The 25,682-nt window shown below is 39.4% G+C and overlaps 1 protein-coding gene across 27 annotated transcripts in view; it reads left to right on the forward strand.

Moving 5' to 3' along the window:
- Positions 1-25,682, forward strand: part of DLGAP1 (DLG associated protein 1) — a 1,399,633-nt gene that overhangs the window by 710,863 nt on the left and 663,088 nt on the right. Inside the window, exon 1 of one of the 27 annotated variants that reach the window (XM_084964280.1) lies at positions 13,695-13,764. The exons of the other annotated variants lie outside the window; for them this stretch is intronic. The gene's annotated coding sequence lies outside the window, so the exon portion shown is untranslated. Of the gene's footprint in view, positions 1-13,694; positions 13,765-25,682 lie in introns of those variants that run through there. 27 annotated transcript variants of the gene reach the window in all.

The raw sequence follows: 25,682 nt of genomic DNA on the forward strand, positions 1-25,682 counted from the left end.
ATTGGACTATAAGGACCTCTATCCTACACAGTCCCAGATTGAAGTGTGCCTAGTTTTCACAATCTTGTACAAAGGCTCTGTGCACAGGGAGGTGATCAAAGGACCACCACTCTGAAAAGGAGAGAAACCTCCCACCCTGTTTGGTGACATCTTATTTCAACTTTTCCTCCTTTTTAAAAATCTATTGGAACTAATTTACTAAGCAAGTCTCTTTATGGCTCCCTTTGTTCTGCTGCCTAAACTGTATTCAAAATCTATCAACCAAAATATGTAATGAGGCTAAGACCAATATTCACGAGTATTTAATAAGTTACTCATTTTCTTTAAATTATATATCTATATGATATATATAGTCTGAGACATAGAAACCCTATTTCTTTTCACAGCCTTGCTTTTAGGTTAAATGTGTCACAAAAATTCGGGTATGAATTTAGATAAATATTTAGATTTTACAGAAGATTTTTCTCTAGCCTTATAAAATACTGAATTTGAAAATTACCTTTTGGTAGAATCATAGTGTGAGACACATTTTATTTGACCATGAGATGCTCCTAACTATGGGAAAATATGTTGTTGAATTTATTTTAGCCTCTCTATATAAGCAAAACTTTGAAAAGATCTCAAATACTCAAAAGAACTCCTTATGACCCCTCACACTATAGCCAATGTCATCTTGCCATAATGTCATTGGGGTCATATGCCTCATGTCTCCTGACTCCCCCAAATGTCAGTGGCTTCCCATTATTCTTGGATAATGACCAGAGCTATGACATAGCCCACAAGGGTCTGTCTGGCTGGGCTCTTCCTTCTCTCTTGTTACCCCCTTTGTTCTGCTGCCTAAAGGACATTCCCATGGGCTCTTTCTTGGACCGTCTCTTCTTTACTCTCTTTCCCTGATTAACTCCTGCGAACTTAAGAGTAAGTTTCATTTCTCAGTTCAAGAACAGTTTTCTGATATTTGAGCACAAGTTTTCCTATACAGCGAAGCCTGCCTTCAAAGAGGTTGTTCCTTTTTATATTTCCATGGGACCCTTTCTTTTCTCCAGATCATACACATGGATCTCAATTTATACTTTTTTATATGTGCATATTGATTAATTCTATCCCTGTCCCCTGTCCAGCCAAAGACAAACTCCAAGAGATGTGAGAACATGTAAATTTTTACACACAATGTACCAGTGTGGGCAGCAGAGTGGTGGGCACATACTAAATGCTCAGTATTTCTCATAGGAATGACCCAGGCTCTGTTCTGGGCACTTATGATTTTCAAGAGGATGAAAAAGAATAGCTAAAATCCCTGTTTCCTTGGGATTTACATTCTAGCAAGGGACGAAGGACCCCCCAAGTGCACATAATAAACAAGTGAATTATATTGTGTGCTAGAATGATAAATAGAAAATCTTATATGGGTAAGGGGGTCAAGAGTGCCAGCTACAAGGAGAGGTATGGGGGTAGGTTGAAAAGTTTAAATAGGGTTTGGAATCCATATATACCTTTTTGAAAAGGTGATATTTGAGGGAAGTTTTGACGGAAATGAGGAAAATTCACCATATGGATATGGGGGGGGAGAGCATTCCTGGGAGAGGAAGCGCCCAGGACAAAGGTGGGAGAGCTCCCTAGAATAGCAAAGTGGATGGTGTGGCTGGTGTGGAGAGAGCAAGTGGGCAATAAGGGTCGAAGATGTTAGAAACATAATGGGGAATCAGATCCATTAATGGAAATAATGAAAAAGTGCAAAATTTTAAAATGTATTTTGATATTCTCATTTTTATTAACCACAATTTATAATACTGATTATAATGTGCTACTAAAGATAGTTATATTGTTCCAGATTAATTCACTGCCCAAATTAGAAGTCAGTCCTATTTCAAGTAAATTCTTGGAAAGAAGTTTTTCCCACGTTTTAAAAGTATTCCTTAGTTGCATCATACCAGTGTATTCATCTTCAGTGATCAATTGACTCTAATTTTTCTTGGAATTGTCATGGTCAAGAACTGCTTTTATCTTGTTTCTCCTTGTTATGTACTGAAACCTCTGTGTTTAAATCCTCATTTGTCATTGAGATTTTCTCAATCATAGCTATCAAAATTGTGATTTTATTGAATTATACTAAGGTTTTACACTGATTTAAAGTGAAGGATGCTTACATGAATGAGTTGTCTATAGATACCTGAATCCTATAGAGTCCTGTACATCTGAGTAAACAGTCCAGTCTTTTTAATATTTAATTTTTAATTACATAAAATTTTTATTAAATATGTTTTTTTCTCACAATAAAGTTCAAAACAGTGACACTTCACATTATAACCTTTGCCATGCACCAGATCCCCATAATTGCCATCAAATCCAGCAGACGTGGGATGTCACAAAACAGGGCTGCCTCGTTGAAATATAAAGCTAATGACTAACTCAGCTCTAAGATTCTTCAAAGCTTTACTGAGAATTCCCCAAAGGGACCTCACAATTATAGGATTTTCTTTCTGGAACAGCCTATAAACTCAGCCAGATTTTAATACCACAGCCTCTAATGCAAAGTGTATCCCAAGGGAGAATTACTTATGTTTTAATTTACACTTAAGATACTGAGTAAAGTTTTGACTCTTCAGAGTCACGGAAAAATGGAACATTTTCTGAGACAGATCATAAGCTAAGCCCTAAAGCAAACCTCAGTAGTTTTGAAAGAATTGAAATAGTACTAAGTATGTTCTCTGATCACAATGGAAAGAAGTTAGAAATCAATAGCCATAAAAAAATTGGGGAACTCAAAAATATATGGAAATGATATAGCATACTACTAAATAACCAATGGGTCAAAGAGGAAGTCAAGAGGGAAATCAGAAAATACTTTAAGATGAATGAAAATGAAGACACAACAAACTAAATTTGGTAGAATGCAGGTAAAGTGTTACTTAGAGAAATATTTAGTCATCAATATTAAAGAAAGAAAAAATGAGTTTAAGTCAATCAGAATAGATCACAGACCTAAATATAAGAACTAAAACTCTGAAACTCCTTGGAGAAACATTCAAGGGCAAATATTCATGACATTGGATTTGGCAAAGGATTTCTTAGGTAAGACACCAAAAGTGTGAACTTTAACAACAAAATACATAAATTGTACTTTGTCAAAATTAAAAAAAATTTGTTTCAAAGGACACCATATGTAGTAAAAGTACAGCTCACAGAATGGAAAAAATGTTTGCAAGTCATATATTTGATAAAAGGCTTGGATTTAGAATATATAATAAAAGTCTTACAACTCAATAGTAATAGAAGACCCCGCTCCTATTTGTATACCCAAGGGAGATGAAAACGTGTTCCCAAAAACTCGTACGTCTGTGTTTATATTATAGCAGCATTATTCATAATAGCTAAAGAATAGGAACAACTCGAACATTTGTCAACTGATGAATGGATAAAGAAAAAATGTGGTATATCCATAGAATGGAGTACTATTTGGCCATAAAAAGGGATGAAGTACTGCTATGTGGTACACCATGGATAAACCCAATCAACATTATGCTCAGCGAAAGACCTTCATTATAGAAGACCACATGTTACATGATTCCACTCATAGGAAATGTCCAGAGTGGAGAAATCTGTAAAGACAGAAGGTAGATGAATGCTTGCTTAGGACTGGTGGGAGGAAGTTGGGGGGATTTAGAGGGATGATGGTCAAAGGATATGTATGGGTTTTGTTTTGTTTTGAAGTGATGAAAATGTTCAAAACTTGATGGTTACATACATCTGTGAATAAAGTGAAAAAAACCATTAAATTGTACAATTTAAATGGATAAAGTAGATGGTATATGAATCATATCGTAGGAAAGCTGTTTTTGTTGTTGTTGTTGTTGTTTTTTGCTAAAAGGGCATATGAAAGTTCCCAGGTTAGGAGTCGAATCAGAGCTAAAGCTGCTGGCCTATATACCACAGCCACAGCAACATGGGATTTGAGCCGCGTCTGTGACCTATACCACAGATCCAGGCAACGCCGGATCCCTTAACCCACTGAACGAGGCCAGGGATCAGACCTGAATCCTCATGGCTGCTAGTCAGTCAGGTTTGTTACTGCTGAGCCACAATGGGAACTCCAGAACGCTTTTTTTTTTTTTTTAATTGGGAATGGGGTAAGCATTAGTACAGATAAATGGAAACTACGAAATAGCTGCAAACCTTAGTTTAGCCAGCATCTTTTTTCAAAGTGTTATTGGAGGCTACTGAGAAAATTATTGTGTCTGAGTTTCCTTCTCTGGAAGGGAATCTAATGAACAGAGTAAGGGGAAACAATGAGTCAGTAGATGCAGGAAGCAGGAGGAGAGGGTTCTCCAGTCTCCTGAGTTCAGTATAATTGTCATTTATCTGTGTACCTCTAGCAAAGGCCTGTCTTCTGCTCAAGGACCACATAGTCCTACAAAAGGACTCTCTTGGAATGAATCACAGAAGTAGTGGTGCTACTAACCAGCTGGGTAATGCCTGGCCATTCTTGGTTCAGCTGAGTAAGTATGTGAGTGTCTTTGGTCAGCTTCTTCGGAATTCACACATTTTCCTTATTACGAATATATTCTTAATAGCCATTAGCATAAATTTGTGTGGAACAAACAGAAAGTCCAAGGTAGAAGATCCATTGTCTCAGAAGTCACTTTCCCTTTCATTCTGGGGTCAGGCAGGCTCCAAGGGACGTTGTGTTCCATCCCACACTGATGGATAGTTTTTGGTTTTCTTTTAATGCATAGTGGTCAGTCTGAGGACACTGAAAATATTTACTGGCAAAATGCTTTTATTTAAAACCATAAAATACAGGCTCTGTGATCAGTCTTGCATATAATTTTATTATCACTAAAGGATTTTTTTCTCTGGGGGAAAAAATCCTGTCAACTATAAAAACAGCCTGCACAGCATGTTGCAGTGCCGTGCTTTTGAACACATTTGTCAGGTAAGAACTGGTGGCGCTGGGTGAAGTGTTGGCAGGATTTTGTGGTTTAGTGAAACCCAGAAAAAGAAAAGGGATCGCCAAGAGCAGACCTGTGGCTGCTGGGGAGGCAGGAGGGGAAAGCTGGGGTGGGATGGAGGGTTGGTGGGGGGCTAACAAATAACAGCTTTCCTTCTGCACTCCCGAATTTGGTAGAACGGAGAATTTTTGCTTCATGCTGTATCAGCTTTCTGGGGGTTCTGTGACAAATCACCACAACCTGGGGAGCTCAGAACAAGAGAAATTGATTCTCTTATTTTTGGAGGCTAGAAGTTCAAAATCAAAATCAAGGTGTTGACTGGCTCACTCTCTTTCCCAAGGTGTCCTTCGCCCTTCATGGCTTCTGGAGGCTGCAGGCTCTTCCTCTGTTTGTGCATGGCCTCACTCTCTCTGTGTATTTTTGTGTATCTCTTCTTCTTGTAAGGACATCAGTGGCTGGATTTGGGGGCTACCCTAATCCAGTGCCATCTCATCATAACTAATTATCTCTACAAAGACCCTAATTCCCGATAAGGTCACATTTGCAGGGTCTGGGGCTTAGATGTGAACATTGCCTTTTTATCCATAGGAATGCTTCCTTGGAAAAGAGTTTGGGAAGGCAGGGAGTCTGTATGTATTGAATCCATGTCTCTTTTGCTCTTCACATCATTTGGTGTTGCAAAGAGCACCAACCCTGTCCACAGAGCTTACCCTACCTTCTCACTATATGAAACTGTCAGCCGTCTTTCATTCAGATCAAGGCTTTTTTTTTTTTTTATTTTTCTAAATCTAGGGTTCTTTTTTATTCTTTATATTGATTTTTATTTTTTCCATTATAACTGGTTTACAGTGTTCTGTCAATTTTCTACAAAATAGCAAGGTGACCCAGTCCCACATACATATATACATTCTTTTTTCTTGAATTATCATGCTAGATATAGTTCCCAGTGCTATACAGCAGGATCTCATTGCTTATCCATTCCAAAGACATAGTTTGCATCTATTAATCCCAAATTCCCAGTCTATCTCCCTTCTTCTTCTTCCTCCTTGGCAACCACAAGTTGGTTCTCTTATGTCTATGATTTTCTTTTCTGTAGAAAGGTTCATTTGTGCTATGTATTAGATTCCAGATATAAGTGATAACCTACGGTATTTGTCTTTCTCTTTCACTTAGTATGAGAGTCTCTAGTTCCATCCATGGTGCTGCTTTTTTAACATAAGAATATCCAATTGATCTAGCAGTCAGTTTTCTACCAACTTAAATTGTGCCTAATGCAGTCATGAAAGGAGAACATGACTAAAGAATCAGTCCTGGTGTTCATGTGCTTTCCTGTGGAGGCAAACAGACATCCTTATGTTCTCAGAATGGAGCCTGCTGACCTTGATCTGTATGCTTCATCAAAGGGCTTAATTTAAATAAGCATGATTGTTGGAGTTCCCGTCGTGGCGCAGTGGTTAACGAATCCGACTAGGAACCATGAGGTGGTGGGTTCGGTCCCTGCCCTTGCTCAGTGGGTTAAGGATCCGGCGTTGCTGTGAGCTGTGGTGTAGGTTGCTGATGCAGCTCGAATCTGGAGTTGCTGTGGCTGTGGCTGCAGCTGCAGCTCCAATTTGACCCTTAGAGCCTGGAAACTTCCATATGCCACAGGTGCAGCCCTAAAAGACAAAAAATAAATAAAAAATAAAAAACATTCCAAATATTTAAAAATGGTTACTTTTGTATAATGAAACTAAACAAAATATTGATCCATTTTGGTGGAATATTAATGTACTACTACATTAGTTATGATCATAAAAAACTAATTCCTGAAGTTTTAAATTAACAGATCATTTGTCCTATATGAAATACTCTGTGCTCCTCTAAAATGGTGCCATTTGAGCCATCAGATTGGCACTATCACAAGAAGCCACAAGCAGATAGGCTACTCCTGGGAGCAGATGTCTACAGAGAACCAGCAGAATGAGGCTTGGCTTTTGCATTTTACTTTATATAGGCTGCCACCATACAAAGGCCACAGAGAAATTGAATCATTGCCAAATGGTCTCCTAGAGTGGTGACACTTTAGTGAATCTGCCCCATATTAGTCACCCTACAAGACTTTGAATGACATAGCACTGTCTCCTGCAAGACTGATGTTCTCAGAGAGTGATATGTGGTTCCTCTAGTAAGAGAAAATTTGACCATCTTCTCTAAAACTCACTTAAAGCAGAGCTTCTGAACAATTAAAACTGCATACCTATGAACTGTGGAGGATTCTGTCATGAGTAGCTTGGGCTTGCATTTGAATCATTCACTTGAAACAAGCTGCCATAAAGAAGCAAATCCGAAAGCAAAGGAAGAGAACGTTAGAGACAATTGAAATAGATAGAAGCTCGGGAAAAATTATTTTGGGTTCCAATGAGTCCTCCTGGTTAGACTTAGAATTTTCTAGATAAATGTACACATTTGTAGAATATCTATGATGTTCAATAGCCTGATTTATTTGAACTTGTCCTTCTGAATCATAATAATAATTATGGACTATTACAGTGCTGCTTTCCAATGGTATTTATTTCTGGGTGAAAATGAAATAGTATCAGAATATGAATGACATTGTTATTTGTTTCCCAGAAAAAATATTATTCCTGCTTACAGAGAGTTAACATGAGAGGCAACATTGTGTGAAAATGCAATAAATATTTGGAAAGGTCAAGCCAATAATTCTTGGGTACACTGTGATATCTTACTGAAATTTGGCAGAAATTCAATAAATAGCAATAGATTTATAAAGAGGATTCCCTACTATTATAACAGTGAATATTCATTACAACTACTCTGGTTTACCAGTTTTTAATATTCCATCATTCTGACATATCTATGTTTGGAATTAAAAACTTCATTCAAGTTATCTCCAAATAACTGCCAATCACTAAGCAAGAAAAAAGTTCACATAACACTGCACTTAATGAAATAACTTTAAGAAAACATCATTATTTATGTCCTTGTTCTTCAGTGTTCTCCTCTCATGTATAATTTCTTAAAATTGATATTGGAAAAATCTAAATATGTATTAAATACATTGAGTTTAGTTCCACTAATTCTTACTGTTTTAAGCATGTGTGAAACACGTTAGCTTTAAAGTGAGAGTGTGTATTTATGGAGTATTGCAAGTTCAGTAGTTATTCTTTCTCAACATAGTAATTTTTGTATTTAATGTCTCAAAAATTCTTATGAATATCTAATAATCATGCCGTATTTGGTATGATTATGGACTTGTAGTTGCAGGATATTGGGGCAGCTGCATCTCACAATCCTAACTGCTAAAACTAGACAATAAAAGGTTAATCTCATTCTGCATCTCACAATCCTAGCTGCTAAAACTAGACAATAAAAAGAGAGAAGGGAGGAGAATGAACTATGGTACAGTGGCAAAATTATTAACCTAACACCTACTTCACCATCAAATAAGCATCTACTCCTCTTCATCTATAGTTACATCTCCCTTGCTCCTTCATCTGGGATTTTTTCTAAAAAAAAAAATGAAATAAAATAGTGGTGTACTTTCTACTTAGCCATACTATAGAATAAAATTATTTGAAAATGCCATTTTTATTCCCTTTCAAGCATTCTGAAAAGAGCAATCGAAGTGAAACTTTCAGATTCCAATAATTTAAAAAATATGTTGGCTATCAAAGTCTAGTGAATCATACATTCTGTCTGTCAACTCTTATGAAGGTGAATTTTGGCCTGTCTCTGAAGAGCTTGTCTCATCATTTTTAATGGTACAGAAGTGAAATAAACTGCTATCAGAGGTAGTAATAACCTTTTCAGAAACCTAATAAATATCACTGGGAGCCAGCCTCCATTGATTCCCCACTTCTTGGTATCCATACCTTTGTGTCGTCCTGTCCCAAGTTTTAGTTGTTATTTGTGACCAGTAGAATGTGACAGAAGTGCTGGTTTGTCACTTCCAAGATTAGGTTGTAAGAGCCACTGCATCATCTATTTTGATCAGTCTTTCTTGGATCTCTCACTCTGGGGGAAGCCAGCTGCCATGTCCTGAGCAGCCCTCTGAAGAGATTTGTGTGATGAGGAACTGAGGCCTCCGACCGACAGCCATCTGAGTGTGCCTACAGGTGGGTCCTTGTGCCCCAGTCGAGCCTTCAGATGACCACATCCACAGCTGACAGCTTGACTGGAACCCATGGGAGATCCTGAATGAAGTGGCTGCCAGATTCCTGATCCTCAGAAATGCTGAGATAATAAGTGTTTCTAAGTAATCATTGAAGTAATTTGTTCTGTAGCTATAGATAAGAAACATGCCTTCTGACAGGAATACCTCCTGTGGGAATGAAAGTGGGTTTTCTGATTACCAATGTATCTTAAAATTCTAGTATTTATTTTTTAAAAAGTGAGTGGGGAGAAGATTTTCATTAAACATATTATAAGCAGACAAGGTAACTGTAAGACTTAGCTGAAGTAATTATATGGGCAGTAAAACGTTTCTGAAAGAGAAAGATAAATAGCAAGAAATCTGTATAGTTTCCCACTGATAGCCTATCCATCTCTGCTACAAATTTAGAAGTTCCAAAAATTAGGAAAGCTAGTGTGTGAGAAACACTCACATTAATCATAGTATTCAGACAGCAATTGACTGAAATACTAGTTTCATAAGATACCTTATGTTACAGTGACGGGAACAAATATTGATTTCCTAACTCTCTCACTAGAATCTTTGTGTTTGTGTGAAACTGTTGTCATAAAATGTCCTGAATCAATATATAAGCATAAGAAAAATTCAAGCAAAAGGGGAAAATATTTAATAAAGAATAGAGGCAATAGGGTTAGTAAGGATTGTTCAACTAATCCAGATAGTGAGTGAGCAGGTTAGCAAACCCATGCCTGACAGGAGTCTTTGGATATCAGATTTGGCCAGAATGTCCCATGTATATAAAGTTTACTCTTGGGTTGTTTTGTTTCTACTACCTAATAAGTTACCAAAAGTTGTTTGTGTAGCTCACATGCTGATATAAGAAGTCTTCATTCACTTTGCTGTATGGTAGAAATTGACAGAACACTGGAAACCAACTCTAATGGAAAAAATAAAAATCGTTTAAATAAATAAATAAATCACAGAGCTGGAGTTCCCCGCTGGCTCAGCGGGTTAGGGATCTGGCATTGTCTCTGCTATGGCTAAGGTTCATTCCCTGACTCAGGAACTCCTACATGCTGTGGGAACAGCCAAAAATAAAAATATAATAAAAATTTTAAACTGTAAAAATATCACAGAGCATTTGCATGGAATGCAGTTGATCCTTGGTTGTTATAGTCATAGATAAATAGGTAGCAATAGATAAATGTCATCTTCTAAAACTCACTAAAATATCATTTAGTTTGGTTTTAACTTTCTTCCCACATGAGTTACTGGAGGTGGGAAAAAGCAATTGAAATAATTGTCTTGACTCCTTTCTTCTTCTAGCCTTCTCATAGAAGTGCCTGTGAGCAGTGAAATAGGGCGTAAAGTGAGCTGACTCATAAAGAAGCCAAGGAACCGGTATAGTCAGCTCTCAACAGTTCTCTGCTGACCATTTGACTGATTAGACTCTCAGACATGATTTAATCCACTAGGAATCCCTCGTTCTTAAGGTGAGAATTGGTCTCCGAATTGCCAGAGTGTTGACTTGCTATGCTCCCTACCTCCCTGTCATTGTCTTCTTGACCATCCACGCAAGCAACTAGTGGAATCTCCTTATGCTTTATATGTGGCAAACTCAAATTCACATTCTTTCCTAAATCGAAGGCTGTTTGTTGTAGAGTTGGATGGAGTATAGAGTTATTCACAGAGAGAAGGGCTGGGGCATAGTGTTGATGAGGTTGTTGGAGTCAATGTAATTTATTTTAGTACATGAGCTAAAAGAAAAATTAACTCCCTGGTCGAAATGATTTCGCACATATTCCACAAAATTCACATTCCATTATGTCGCTGAGATTAGGAATCACATTTTAGGAAGCAGAATGTCACAGGGAAGTTCCACATACTGAACAGCTTAGTGTTAATTCTATTAACTGGATGAAGACTTAATGAACAAAATCTGTCATTCTGTGTGAGAGAGAGTTTTAACCAATGCACAGGGAAAAGGAGGAGGAATTTGAGAAGTCCTTGTTCATTGAATAGCCGGAGGGGCTTTGGGAAGCAAGTGAAAAGTACAAAAGGAAATACTAGAGGGGGGCTGATGGGGAATTTGGGCTTGGTAGATGCAGACTGTTACATTTCAAACGGATGGGTGATGGGGTCCTGCTGTACAGCCCAGGGAAATATATCCAGTCTCTTGGGTAAGAACCTGATGTAAAATGGAGGGAAAAAAAAAAGAGTGTGTATGGGTGGCTGGGTCACTGTGGTATGGCAGAAATTGAAGAAACATTGTAAATCAACTATAGTTTAATAAAACTTTTTTAAGAAAAGGAAATTCTAAGGTGATGGTGGGATATTCAGTAGACAGATTCTGCCTTCTTCATGCCTTTGCCTAGGGCTGTGGTGGCAGTAGGTTTACCTGGAGAAATCCCTGCCATCAACTGCCTTCCACTGGCTTCCAGTTTGCTTCTGCAGGAGGTGAGCTTCCAGAACCAGTTGGGAAGACTAAGAACCTCAAGTTCTAGCAATTCTGCTCCAAGCCCCCAAAGACTAGCATGGTTAATCTAGATTTACCAGATTCACCTGCATTTCCCTGTGTAGTCTGATCCTGCACAGATAAAAGCCAAAGGAAAAATAGATGAAGTGAAAGTAACAAGTAGTATCAGGATTTGGTCCAAGGCGGGGGTTCTGAGAAGTGGGGAGACAGCTTGGGCAGAAGTCCAGACTGGGGGAGGCAGCGGCAATGGGAGGTAGAGTGCAGAGCTGACATGTAATGTGACACAGGTGGAGAATGGATCTTATGAAACAGTGATGGATGCAAGGGCAGAAAAGCAGCCTCTGATGGGGAGATCCAAAGACCAAGAGCAAGGCTTATATACTACTTCCCAGAAAGCAGTGTAGCCCCTCCTTCCCGCTTCCTTTTGCTGTGCTGCATCTCAGAATCTGAGCTTGCTGTGGGAGCTCAGTCTGGCCCCACATTTGATGCCTTAGAGGGGACCTGGGTGTGAGCATGAAGAAGGAGGACAGCACATGGATGGACTCCCCGCCTCTTCTTTTTCCCTATTTTATCTTTAGTTCAATGTATAAGGATTTCCCTAGATCCGGGAAGTCTTAACCCCTTTCCTAAAAATACAAGAACCTGCCGGACAGACTATAGATTTTCCATTTTGTAATTGATTTTGCATAAACATGCCATCCAGAATGTAATTTAACAAAGCACATATAACTAAATTACATGTATAAGAATTTGTGGGGAAATGCCTCTATGTGTTCTGTGTAAAGAAATTTTCATTAGAAAATGTCTGTTAGCTTTCATTATGGTATATCTTTGGCAGTTCTGCAATAACAGAGAACTGTGGCCAGGTGGCTTATAAACAACACAAATTTATTTTTTACAATTCTGAAGGCTGAGAAGTCCAAGACCAAGGTGCTGGCAGATTCTGTGTCGAGGGAGGACCCACTTTCTAGCTCCCAGGTGGCCGTCTTCTCACTGTATCCTGTGGCAGAAGTGGCAAGGGAGCTCAGTGGGGTCTCTGTTATAAAGACACTAATCTCATTCATGAGGGCCCCACCCTCATGACCTTATCACACCCCAAAGATTCCGTCTCCAAATACTATCATATTGGAGATTAGATTTCAACATAAGAATTTTGAGCAGATACATTTAGTCTATAGCATAATAATTGATTCAAACAATATTAACCTTATTTTTTTTTCTTTATGGCGCACCTGTGTCATATGGAAGTTTCTGGGCTAGGGTGGAATCCCAGGCTACACCATAGCCAAAGCAGCTCCGGATCCAAGCCACATCTGTGACCTACACCACAGCTTGCAGCAATGGTGGATCCTTAACCCACTGAGCAAGGCCAGGGATTGAAATCACATCCTTACAGACACTGTCATGTTCTTAATCTGCTGAGACACAACAGGAACTCCTTAATCTTATTTTTAAGAAGCAGGAAGTTCTTCATATTCATAGAGTGTGTCTTCTTATTTAGGTAGTTGAATATTTTCAAGTAACTGCAGTCTATTTAAAAATCATTTAAAAATAGAAAAGTGCTTAAAGAACACCTTTCAAATTTGATAGCAATGTCTTCTTCTTAGTACATGTTGAGAAAAACCATGATTGATCATTTGGATGTTGATTAATTTATTTATTTTATGAATAGTAAAGTTCTAGGCACCAGGAGCAAAACAGAAACAGGTGCTGCCTTTATTGAACTCAGAATTCCAGTGGAAATTATTTTTTCATCTAAAATTTTGTTCATCATCTTAGGCCATGTAGTTTGCATTTGGTCAGATTTTAGAACTATTCACAAAATCATTCCATATGTTTTAATTTTTCATTTAATTTCATATTTGCTTTATTTAAATATTTAAATATAACACTTAAACACATTTAAATAAGAAGTCATTAAAACTAATGGAAGAGGACTTCCCATCAGGGCTCAGCAGTTAACGAATCTGACTAGCATCCATGAGGGCACAGGTTCGATCCCTGGCCTTGCCCAGTGGGTTAAGGATCCGGCGTTGCTGTGAGGTGTGGTGTAGGTTGCAGATGTGGCTTGGATCCTGCGTTGCTATGGCTGTGGCATAGGCTGGTAGCTACAGCTCCAATTTGACCCATAGCCTGGGAACCTCCATATTGCTGCGGGTACAGCCCTAAAAAGTAGAAACAAAAACAAAAACTAATGGAAGAATTTAGTAAGTCTCATATGAGGTGTCACTGCATCTCAGATAATTAAAAACAATGCAGAAAGATGCCTATTGTGTAGTTTTCTATTGCTGTTAAAACAGATAAGCACAGACTGAGTGGCTTAATACAACACAAATTGTCATCCAGTTCAAGAGGTCAGGGGTCTGACATGGGTCTCTTTCGGCTAAAATAAAAGTATCAGGAGGGTTGTATACCTTTCCATTGTCAGGGAGAATCCCTCTCCTTAGCTTCCTCACCTTGTGGAAGCTGCTCTCATTCCTTGGCTCACGGTCCCTTCTTCCATCTAAGACAGCAGTGGCCAGCTGATTTCTCACGCTGCCATCTATCTGGTACTCTTCTGTGACCCTCTTCCACTTTTCAGGACCCTTATGATGACATCGGTCCAAGTGAGATAACCCAGAATAATCTCTCTATGTTAAGAAACAGCTCATTACTAACCTCAGTGCTGTTCACAGCCTTAACTCCACTTTGCTGCATAATCTAACATGTTCACAGGTTCTGAGCCTTAGGACATACACTCCTTTGGAGCTGCTGTTCTGCCTGCAGTGCCTACGGTCAGTGCATGAAATGACCACACAGGCCAGCTGAGTACATGTCAATTCTCAGAAGATTCCACCATCTCTTTGATTTACCTATTCTAATTTTTATTAACATTTTTTCATATTCCCTATGCATAATCTTGAACCCACCTTGCACTGTTTGAGCCCTTTCACTCTTCTCTGCAGTTCCAGGAGTTACTAGCCATTATTTTTCTTGATTTGAAAACAATTCAACTCCAGAAGCCATCACTGCACTCAAACCTAGTTATTAACAGACATAGATGAGCTTAGCTTTATGTACAGTAGTAACTATATTTATCTTATGTATTTGATAAGTGGGAGAAATAATAATGATAGCAGCTAAGCACTTTGTCATTGGTAATTCATTTAATTATCCTAAAGATGCTGCCAGGTAGGATTTTACCCTGGATAAACATAAAGCTTGATGGAAAAGGATAACATTTACATTACATCTCTAACAATCATGCTTTTGGAGTCTTTGAATTTAGCCCTGCAAATAAAAACTGAACAGTAATAGCATTTTACTTTGTATTGATAACTGTGGATCCACTTAGTATGAACATGTGTCCAGGTACAATCATGACAGGTCATGTTTGTGCATCCTTACCATGGTTCAACACTGGTTTTTTGTTTGTTTGTTTGAAGTCACACTTTATTTTCTTATTTTTTAAAAATTTATAGTTGATTTATAATGTTCTGTCAATTTCTGCTGTACAACAAAGAAACCAAGTTATACATATATATATATATACATTCTTTTTCTCATGTTATCTTCTATCATATTCTATCAGAAGTGATTAGATATAGTTCGCTGCGCTACGCAGTCAGACCTCATTGCTCGCCCATTCTCAATATAATAGTTTGCATCTACTAAACCCAAGCTCCCAGTTCATCCCACTCCCTCCAGCTTCCACTTGGCAACCACAAATCTGTTCCCCATATCTGTGAGTCTGTTTCTGTTCTATAAATAGATTAGTTTATGCCATATTTTAGATTCCAGATATAAGTGATATCATATGGTATTTGTCTCTCTGACTTACTTCACTTAGTATGAGAATCTCTAGTTGCATCCATGTTCCTGCAAATGGCATTATTTCGTTCTTTTTATGGCTGAGTGGTGTTCAGTGGGTTAGCACTGTTCTTAGCTCTTTACAGGGCTTATGTCATTCTGTGCTTCTCAGCTGTCTATTAGGTAGGTGACATCATGCTCACGTTACAGATAGAAAAACTGAGGCACACTGGAGTTAAGTAAGTTGCCCAGGAACAGACAAGTGTAGATCGCTGACTGGTCCCAGCTCAGGAGACTGGGCACACAGTACTTGCTTATTACCAGCTATGCCACCCACAAATTGCCCACATATTGCTGCATCTGTGAGGGTTTTACAGTCTGTACTTTTTCTTCCCTGCATCCTGAGTCAATATTTCATGTGAACAAAGGCCAGTTTTATTCTTGTTTTGTTGCATGTCATTAAATGCTAACATTTATTCAACTTAGTGTTGCCTGGCACAAAATGCATTCATTCCTTTTATTTGTTCTTAAGTGTGGCCACTGTTTCATGATAGCACAAGAGTACCTTGTCAGTGTTCACTGTTTTCTCTCCTGTAATTTCTGATAATAGAACCCACTTAGACAAACATACAGCTGCATGTTTGCACATCCATGTATCATGCACATACATGTATACAGAAATTGCCCAGGAAATGCTTTTACCTTCTTAGTTAAGGGAATTAGAAGTACTAGATACTAGCTCACATTTTAGCAATTTGTTTTCTGGCTTTATCCTGACAGTCTGCGGGAAAATCTCTGAGTACATTTGTTTTAACCAAGTGTAGAACTCTGCAGCTATTGCTGTTATTAAAAGATGCAAATGGACATTTTTCTCATCTTTGACAAGAAGAGGTCAAGCAGAAGAGACTCTAGAATCTCAGTGTTGGAAGGGATCTTAGAAAGTACCTCACGTTCTAATACAGCCTCCCAACTATGACAATTTTTATATAGTATTCCTAGCACTTTCAGTGATGGCGAACACACTTTCCAATGTGTGTTCTATACTGTTTCCAAGCACATATAGTCGTTTAAAAGTTGTTCCATTATTGCGACGAGTTTCTACTCACTTCGCCTCTGATATTAGCTAACTTAGCCCATTGCCTCACTGCTTGGCCCTTAATAGGAGCTCAGTATGCGTTGGTGGTTGGTCAAAGTCCTTTCACCTTTTCCACAATAGACATTCAGTTCAATTCTGCCAAGGTCTGTTCACCGCCACTAGAAGTTAGGTGGAGTCGCTGCTTTCCAGTTCATCTGCTACAAGAGCCAGAGTTACACGTGGATCATTGTGATGAAGTATGTGCTGCCAAATGTGCATGGGATGCTGCAGAATCATAGAGGAGAGACTTTGGCTGAGGTGGGGGGAGTGTAAAAATATTTTCAGGAGTAAGTTAGATCTGAGTCTCGAAGATGGGGAGGGATTATTCCATGAAGAAGGGAAGTGGAGGTGAAAGGGGATCATAAGAAAAGGGAGAATATGGGTTCCCTGGTGGTTCAGGGGGTTAAAGATCCAGTGTCATCACTGCTGTGGCTCTGGTCACTGCTGTGGTGCCCCACCCCACCCCCCAGAACAAAAAAGAAAGAAAAGAAATGGTAGCACCAAAGCTGGGAGACATCCCGGTGTGTGTTAATGTAGGGGATTTGAGTGGAGAGCAGAGAACTGGGGCTGGATGGAGGGTCAAAGTCAGGTCACTGAAGGCCATGGGTGCTGTGCGTGGTCACTTTTGAATTTGTGGAAGTTGGAAATTAAGAGAGGCACAGAGTCACACTTGGATGCTATCCCATTTTCTTGAATTTGGCTCCTTTACAGATTCAACAGCTACTCTCTTTCTTCCTTGCCACTGCCCCCCTAATATCTTTTCAGTCCTGTTCCCATCATGCACATTCTCTCAATATCTTGAAGGTATCAGTGCACCACTTGTGTTGGGGGCCCAACAACAGAACTGAATATCATAGCTGTTTCCTAACAAAGGCAGCGTACAAATAGATGGGCACTTTTCCTTTGCACATGCTTATTCTGTGAACACTGGGTATTTTTTGGTAATTCATGTCATGCCATTGATGCCTTTGAATGTGGTGCCAATGAATATGCTAGGTCTTTTTCAGATGGCCTACTGTATACTGTATAGCCAAGATGTGCCAGTTCTTTCTTGATGTCTTGTGTTTTGCTTTATCTCTGTGCATTTCTTTGTGTTTGATTTCACCTATTCACCAGGCCTCATCAGTCCTTCTTGATGAGATCATTGGAATCCAGACGTTGTCTCCAGTATAATCACAAACTTAGCTTTTCGCCATTTACCAATGTGATAAGCATGTTTTTCTGTATATACTATTTTATTATTTATTTTTTTTAATTACTCAAATGAATTTACCACATCTGTAGTTGTATAATGATCATCACAATCCAATTTCACAGGATTTCCATCCCACAGCCCAAGCACATCCCCCCACCCCCTAAACTGTCTCCTCCAGAGACCATAACTTTTTCAATGTCTGTGAGTCAGCATCTGTTCTGCAAAGAAGTTCAGTCTGTCCTTTTTTCAGATTCCACATGTCAGTGAAAGCATTTGATGTTGGTGTCTCAGTGTATGGCTGACTTCACTTAGCATGATAATTTCTAGGTCCATCCATGTTGCTAAAAATGCTGGTATTTCGTTCCTTTTAATGGCCGAGTAATATTCCATTGTGTATATGTACCACATCTTGATCCACTCCTCCATCGATGGACATTTAGGTTGTTTCCATGTCTTGGCTATTGTAAATAGTGCTGCAGTGAACATCGGAGTAAATGCGTCTTTGTGAGTCGTGGTTTTCTCTGGATAGATGCTCAGGAGTGGGATTGCTGGATCCAATGGTAGTTCTATGTTTAGTTTTCTGAGGCATCTCCATACTGCTTTCCTCAGTGGTTGCACCAGTTTACACTAACCATGAAAGAGCAGAAAGAGAAATTAGGGAAGCAATCCTGTTTACCATCGCATCCAAAAGAATAAAATACCTAGGAGTAAACCTACCTAAAGAGACAAAAGACCTGTACTCTGAAAACTATAAGACACTGATGAAGGAAATCAAAGTTGATAATCATGGTTTTGCACCTTGGGGCAGAGCATTGTGCATCTATTTGCTCCTGAGAATCTGGTGTTTTTTAAAAGGCCTGAAAACGATCCTCACTCACGTCCCCCATAGAAAATGTGGGAGTTCCCATGGTGGCTCAGTGGTAACGAACCCAACTGTAACCATGACGATGCAGGTTCGATCCGTGGCCTTGCTCAGTGGGTTAAGGATCCAGTGTCACCATGAGCTGTGGTGTAGGTCGCAGACGTGGCTCAGATCCCATGTTGCTATGGTTGTGGTGTAGGCCAGCAGCTGCAGTTCTGATTTGACCCCAGCCTGGGGACCTCTGTATGCCATGGGTGCAGCCCTAAAAAGCAAAAAAAAAAAGGAAATAGATATCTAATATTTATTTCCAAATACGACTGTTAGGTAACAAAAGCAACTTAACCATATTCATTTATATTTAGTGTGTCTATGCATAACAGAATTAACTGGAGCACATGTCCCTAAAGAAGGTAATGTCCATTTATTTTCTTTTCTATTTCAGTCAAGGGTAGAGATATTATTAAGTACTTAACCACAAAATAAATACTCCTTTTTCTTAAAATGTACATGATCCTGGGAGTTCCCGTCGTGGCGTAGCAGAAACGAATCTGACTAGGAACCATGAGGTTGTAGGTTTGATCCCTGGCCTTGCTCAGCGGGTTAAGGATCTGACGTTGCCATGAGCTGTGGTGTAGGTCACAGATGCAGCTCAGATCTGGTGTGGCTGTGGCTGTGGCTGTGGCCAGCATCAACAGCTCTGATTTGACCCCTAGCCTGGGAATCTCCATATGCCACGGGTGTGGCCCTAAAAAGACAAAGCCGTACACACACACACACACACACACACACACACACACACACGAAAGTACACCATCCTGAAATTGTTCATTCTTTTTCCTTGGGTTTCAAGGTCATCTTCTCAATATTATATAAAATTGCCTTCAGTTGCAAAGGAGTTCTTGTCATCAGTTTTATAGACTGACCCCTGTAGAAAGTAACAGGGGATTTAATGCATAAATGAGAACAATAAAAGCTAGCAGTGGACCTAGTGGAGAGACTGTTCTGATGGGAAGTTGATATTCTGTTTGGGGGCATGTCTGTTTCACTGATTCTCCTGTTTGCTCCCTAAGGGTGTCTTAAGCCCATTAACAGAAGTTGACTGTTTAGATGATTTTTGCTTTTTACCCTAGAATTTCTCCCATTTATGTTACCTATCAAAGTACATTAGCCTTACTGCTAAATATTAGGTCTTACACTGTGTAACCACGTACAGATTGATTGCTCAACCCCGGAACTCTCAAGGATCTAGTTAGATTTCTTTGGAATTTGGTTTTTCAAGAGATCACTTTCCTCCTCCTCTAGAGTGAGGAAAGTTTCCCAGAAACTGAGCCTCTCTACTACCACTGTGCTAATAAATACATAATTTCAGTGCATTTTTCAGATCAAAACTCCTCTCCACCATTTATAGGGGAAAAGGTGATGGACTTAATAATTTGTCTGTCTCTTCCATGCCCCAAAGTATCCAATTTGTGTATGATTTAGGCACAAGTCATAATGTCTTCTAAATAACTTTTTTTTTTAATGAGGACTTTTAGGATCTATTGTCTAAATGACCTTTTTTTTTTCCTTTTTTCTTTTTAGGGCCACACCTTTGGCATAATGGAAGTTCCCAGGCTAGGGGTCAAATGGGGGCTGCAGCTGTGGTCTACACCACAACCATGGCAACACCAGATCTGAGCCTCAGCTTGTGGCAACGCGAGGCCAGGGATTGAACCAGCTCCTCAAGGACAGTATTTTGGGTTCTTAACCCCCTGAGAGGCATTGGGAACTCCTAAATGACTTTTTAGACAGATGTTGCTGTTGAAAAGAGCAGAGGAGTATTCTTTGGGCTTGCTCCACATTCCGCCCTGTTAGACCTCAGACTCCTCTTACTAATACCTACTGGGCCTTCCTTCTTTCATCCCCCTGCATTTCTCCCCTGCTTTTTCTCCTTCCAACCTGAGCCTGCACTGCAGAGGTCATCTCCACATGCTCTGGGAGGTGAACAATTGCAGGTGTGTCCCAGGCATTGTCCAAAACCCAGATCAGTGATGCCTTGCACATATGTGCAAATAATAGATGCGGGTGTACGTAGAGTTGCTTCTTGAACAATGCAGGGGTGTTAGGGCCAGTGGCCTCCTTGCTGAGTACCACTATCTCTGCCTCTGAAACAACGAAATTGATAAATGACTCCCCCAAAGGCAGGAAGCTGAAAGTCTGGATAGAATCAGGACTCAAACCCTAGTTCTTTTTTAAAATTTTTTTATTGTAATTGATTCACAATGTTCTATCAATTTCTGCTGTACAGCAAAGTGACCCAGTTATACATACACACACACACAAACATACATATACATATATACACATTCTTTCCCTCATGTTCCATCACAAATGGTTGAATACAGTGCCCTGTGCTATACAATTGTGATCTCTAGTCGAACAAAACTCACCCCCCCACTTAATTAAAGAGCTGTAAAGTGAAAATACAAGTACTGTTTTTATTGAAAAAGATCTGTGTATAAGGTGTGAGCTCTGCAGTTGAAACCTATGCTGTTCAAGAGTCAACTGAACAGCTGATTTGAAAAGGAGCTATGAGTTCAATGTTCCTTGAATTTAGGATTAAAAGAGAGCAAAGAAGGTTAGAAGAATCTCTGCTTGACCCCCATTGTTCCTAATGCTGCAGGGCTTAAGATCCTACAGGGTTCTCAAGATGGGGAAACCTAAAAATGAGGTATTGCTATAATGAATTATCATTTGGGAAATAATTGAAATGAAATTAAGCTCCACTAATTTTTTTCCAGGTCATAACTTGGTTGCAATATGTAATATCTTAATATTATATGTTTTTTTCACTTTTCCCACTTACCTTTGACATTTGTATTTTTCTTCCCTTTGGATAGGAAAAGGTAGAAGCGATGCTTGGTAGGTCTTACTGGCTGTAGGGAAGCAGAATATAAAATAGGATCCATCAAATTATCTATCCTTGAAAAATGGAATCTTAGAGTAAACTCATCAAGAGATGGTCTTGACTATTATATTGAAAACAGGAGTCTTTATTTTGCCTAAATACATACTAAGTTCTTCCAGGGAACCTGCTCAAGTTCAACTTACGCCTTGAAATAAGGTTGACAATGTGGATTGGATGAGTCACATGCTTCTCCAAGCCAAAAAAAAATCTTCCTTTTTGGTGACAGAATTTAATAAAGTTTTTTTTTTTTTAATATATGTGTAATTCTTGCCTCAATCCATAACAATTTCTTAATAAGGAAATAGAAAATGAAATGGCCAATAAATACTGGCTAATTCCCTTTCATGTTGACAGTCACATCAATTCCTAAGGTTAGTTTATCTTTTGGAAGGTAGGAAGTCAGTGGGTACAGGAACAGAAAATTCTGAAAGTAAATTAATCAGAGAAGAGTGAGAGAGCTTTGAGTCTTAAACCAGAGCTTATAAAAATTCTGGGAGATAGTGCATTGAGAGAAGTAAATTGTTTGATAAATCTCTGTAATAATTGTGGTTTTAGAACAAGTTTTGTTAATGATTCAAAGACAAGATAATTTCCCTATTAAATTACAGATATTTAGCCAGATACTGCTAAGTCATGTGGTATGATAAACCCCAGACTGTGGATTTCACAACCTGATGAGTTGGCATCAGCCTCTATTTTCCCGTCAGACCTGGAGGCCTTCAGCTGAGTGCCCTCCTCCAGCCCTTAAATCAGATAAGCGTCCATCTGGCCATGTTGATGCTTTAAGCATCCTCCATACCACTTTGACATTTTGCTCAGTATTTTTCTCATCTCCTTTATGGATCATGACACCTCTCGGCTTACTCTGGCAGTTCAGCATCCTCCACTTTGTTTTCAAAGTGTACACCTAAAGTAACCTCTTTACCCTGCTCTCAGCATTCTTTCCTCCCCTTGAAGTGAGAATAAATACATCACCATTACAGCCCTTGGCAACGTGTTATTTCTGCTCTTGCTCGCCAGAGTCAATGCTAGAATCGCACGGTGGGAGCCTTGACAGCGCTCTTCACACTTGCTCTGTGCTGGGGAAAGCACCCAAAGGTGGCATTCCCACTGCTCCTCTCCAGCCGTCTTCATCCTCCTCTTGGTCACATACCTTTCCTTGCATCCTTGGGCTGTCAAGGAAGCCTTGCATTAAAGACCAAAAATAGGGGGTTGAATCAGAGCTACAGCTGCCATCCTACGCGGGATCTGAGCCATGTGTGCAACCTACACCACAGCTCTCGGCAGCGCTGGATCCTTAGCCCACTGAGCGAGACCAGGGACTGAACCTGCATCCTCACTGATACTAGTCTGATTCTTAACCCGCTGAGCCACAGCAGGAACTCCACATTCAACATTTCGAAGAGGATACATTTTCAATGATTTATGTAGTTTCACTATTTAAAGCTTTTCAAGAGAGAATGTTCGTGTAATCCCAAATACCTTTCAATGCTTGAGTGTAAAAGACACTCAAATCATTGTAAAATGAAAACCTTAGTTAATGATGATGTGTGTGCGCGTGTATACACACACGCGCATGCTTTTGTCCTAAGCATTCTAAGTTAAGTCCAAGTAAATTTTATGACACTTACTGGAAAAAAATATGAATTCTTTCGAAGTAGCAGAACTTGTGTACAGAAGTCAGATTTTTATTGCTAGGATTGCTTTTGACTAGGTATTGCCACAGGGCTGGCCCGAAGAGCAAAGCATCGAATGGTTTGCTTGAGTAATGCGGAAAGTCAGGGGTTCAGCTTGGATTAGCTTCTGCTTGCTTGCTTGTTGTCTTGAGTTGGCAGAGTCCCCTGCGCTTTCTTCCAGTCTGTTTCTACCCATGAATCTTAAGGTAAATTGCTGGATGGCACAGTAAAATCTAACCTTTCATTCTTTTGCCAAAGCAACCCAGTAAGAGTGATTGATACTGAATTTTCTCAGAGTCAGTTGAAATTGTCTAGACAAAAAGTCTATAGCATTTTACATGAAACCTGGTGGTCTTTGCAGTTTCTTTTTCTGTGGCAAAAAATAAAAAAATAAATTTATGCTTAATTTGGGGAAAAGCTTGATTTATATCACTTCATTTGAGGTTTCAAAAGTTAACATCGCTCACCCTTGGTTTTAGACCTGAAGCATATGGAAATGATTGATAGGGAGTGGCCCAGACTTTAGGGTAGATGAAACTGTGCTGGAAAGATGCTGAGTTTCCTTGGTGATACTGTGTTCAAAGCTGTCACTTTGTAGAACAGGGAAAGAAATGGCCATTCATGAAGGAATTCCCCTTGTGGCTTAGCTGTGTAAGAACCTGAAACTGTTTCCATGAGGATGCAAGTTTGATCCCTGGCCTTGCTCAGTGCGTTAAGGATCTGACGTTGCCATGGCTGTGGCGTAGTCCAGCAGCTGCAGGTCTGATTCCATTCCTAGCCCAGGAACTTACACACACTACAGATGCAGCAGTAGAAAGAAAAAAAAAAAGTCACTAATGAGTTTAGATTAAAAAAGAGAAAAAAAAATATATATGTAAAGTCAGTTTGAAAGTAAGTCAGAATCAAGGATGAAAAAAACAATTTCCTTGGCAAGATGATGGAGGAGAAATATTTTTAAAGGGAATCAACTAAATACTCAGAAATCTGCAATTTAAGACTCATGAAAAGTTTTCATATTCACTTGTCAAACCCTAGTTTCCATGTCTATTTCCCAAATAGGTTCAGTAAATTGTGGCAAAAGGCAATCTAAAAGACAGATAAACTTGAATGTGTACCCTGCTCCATAATGCATTAAAGATCCATCTCTGGGTGGAGGTTTTAGCCTGGTGTGCCTGAAATGAATTCCTAAGTTATTTCCCACACTGTCCCTGCCCCTCTTCTCGCCTCTGTCCAGGTTGGTTTGATTCCTTCACTGTGTCCGTCCTGCTAATTTGGGGCCTTCATTTATGGTTTCTCCCTCTCTGCCTTTTAAAGGCTTTGCCTGTCTTCCTAGATTGTGTTCCATTGAACTGCATTCCATTCCTGGAGGTTTAGCACATGTCTGCAGACTCTCAGGATGCATGCTTTTGTGTGTTAATATTCTGGCAAGTGAGCTACTTCAGGTAATTTCTTATTCATTTGTGTTTCCATAGCTGCCAAAGAATCAAGGGCTACTACAAAACATTCCTTGATTCAAGGTGTTTCAGTGAGAATTAAGAGGGGAAAAAATGTTTTTAACTTCAACTGTTTCCCAATTTCCATAAGCTGGAACAGGCCAAGGTATGCATATTTATGTAACAATGTGCTAAAAATTTTATGCTTTCTTTATTGACCTCAGAATGGTCTCATAGTCTATCTTCTGGAAAATGTAAACAGTGTGATTGACAGTAAACATTGTTTTAGATTCTGGATGTGCTCCCAATTGCAAGACAGTTTACTAGAGGTAAGAGTCATGCCTTGGATGGGTCATGTCATGATTGAGTCTCATAAAATGTAGATGTTAGAACTGAGTCAACTGCGAGCTTTGGGTATCTCAGAATTAACATCCTGAGCTATCCCTTTTCTACTCATAAGCTGGGTGATTGTAGGCATGGTATTTACCTTCTCTGGGGGTGAATGTCTTCAACCTCAAGGCAGTCTGGACTATTTCACCTATCTCTTCCTTGCAGCTCCAAAATTTTGGTTTCCATTTAATGATTAATAACCTTAGCCATCAACAGAATCACCTTTTTGCACAAAATAGGATACCTGTGGATCATGGCACTTAGAGCGAAGAATTGTTTCTAGGAATTAGGATTCCAACTTCCAAACCTTGAGAAGAAGGAATCTCCGGGGCAACATTTGCCGTGGATAAGCAAGCCTTCTCTCTCCCCTGTCCACTGTGTCTGCCCTACATAGCAGAACGTGGCCACAATGAATGTACTGATCTTCAAAGCTATCACACAGGAAGGGGTAAGAAAGAAGGGGAGGTAAGATAAAACGTGAGATGATATCTATCGGAGACTTATTTTTGTCTTCTCTGGAGCATACCAATTTTAGGTAGGGAATGGAGGAGGGGAGGGGTTAACCCAGAGGTGGTAGACAGTCTGCCAAACCTGAAACAAAAGATGGTAGAAACTTGCTTATACGTGCAATCAAAAAAAAAAAAAAAAAGACACAAATGAAGTTATTTACAAAACAAAAATATATCCACAGACATAGA

The sequence above is a fragment of the Sus scrofa genome, chromosome 6 (genome assembly GCF_054392235.1).
Source record: "Sus scrofa isolate SSC_HxYL_T2T_F1_AM1 chromosome 6, Sscrofa_HxYL_maternal_Yorkshire_Landrace_v2.0, whole genome shotgun sequence".
Taxonomy (NCBI): Eukaryota; Metazoa; Chordata; class Mammalia; order Artiodactyla; family Suidae; genus Sus; species Sus scrofa.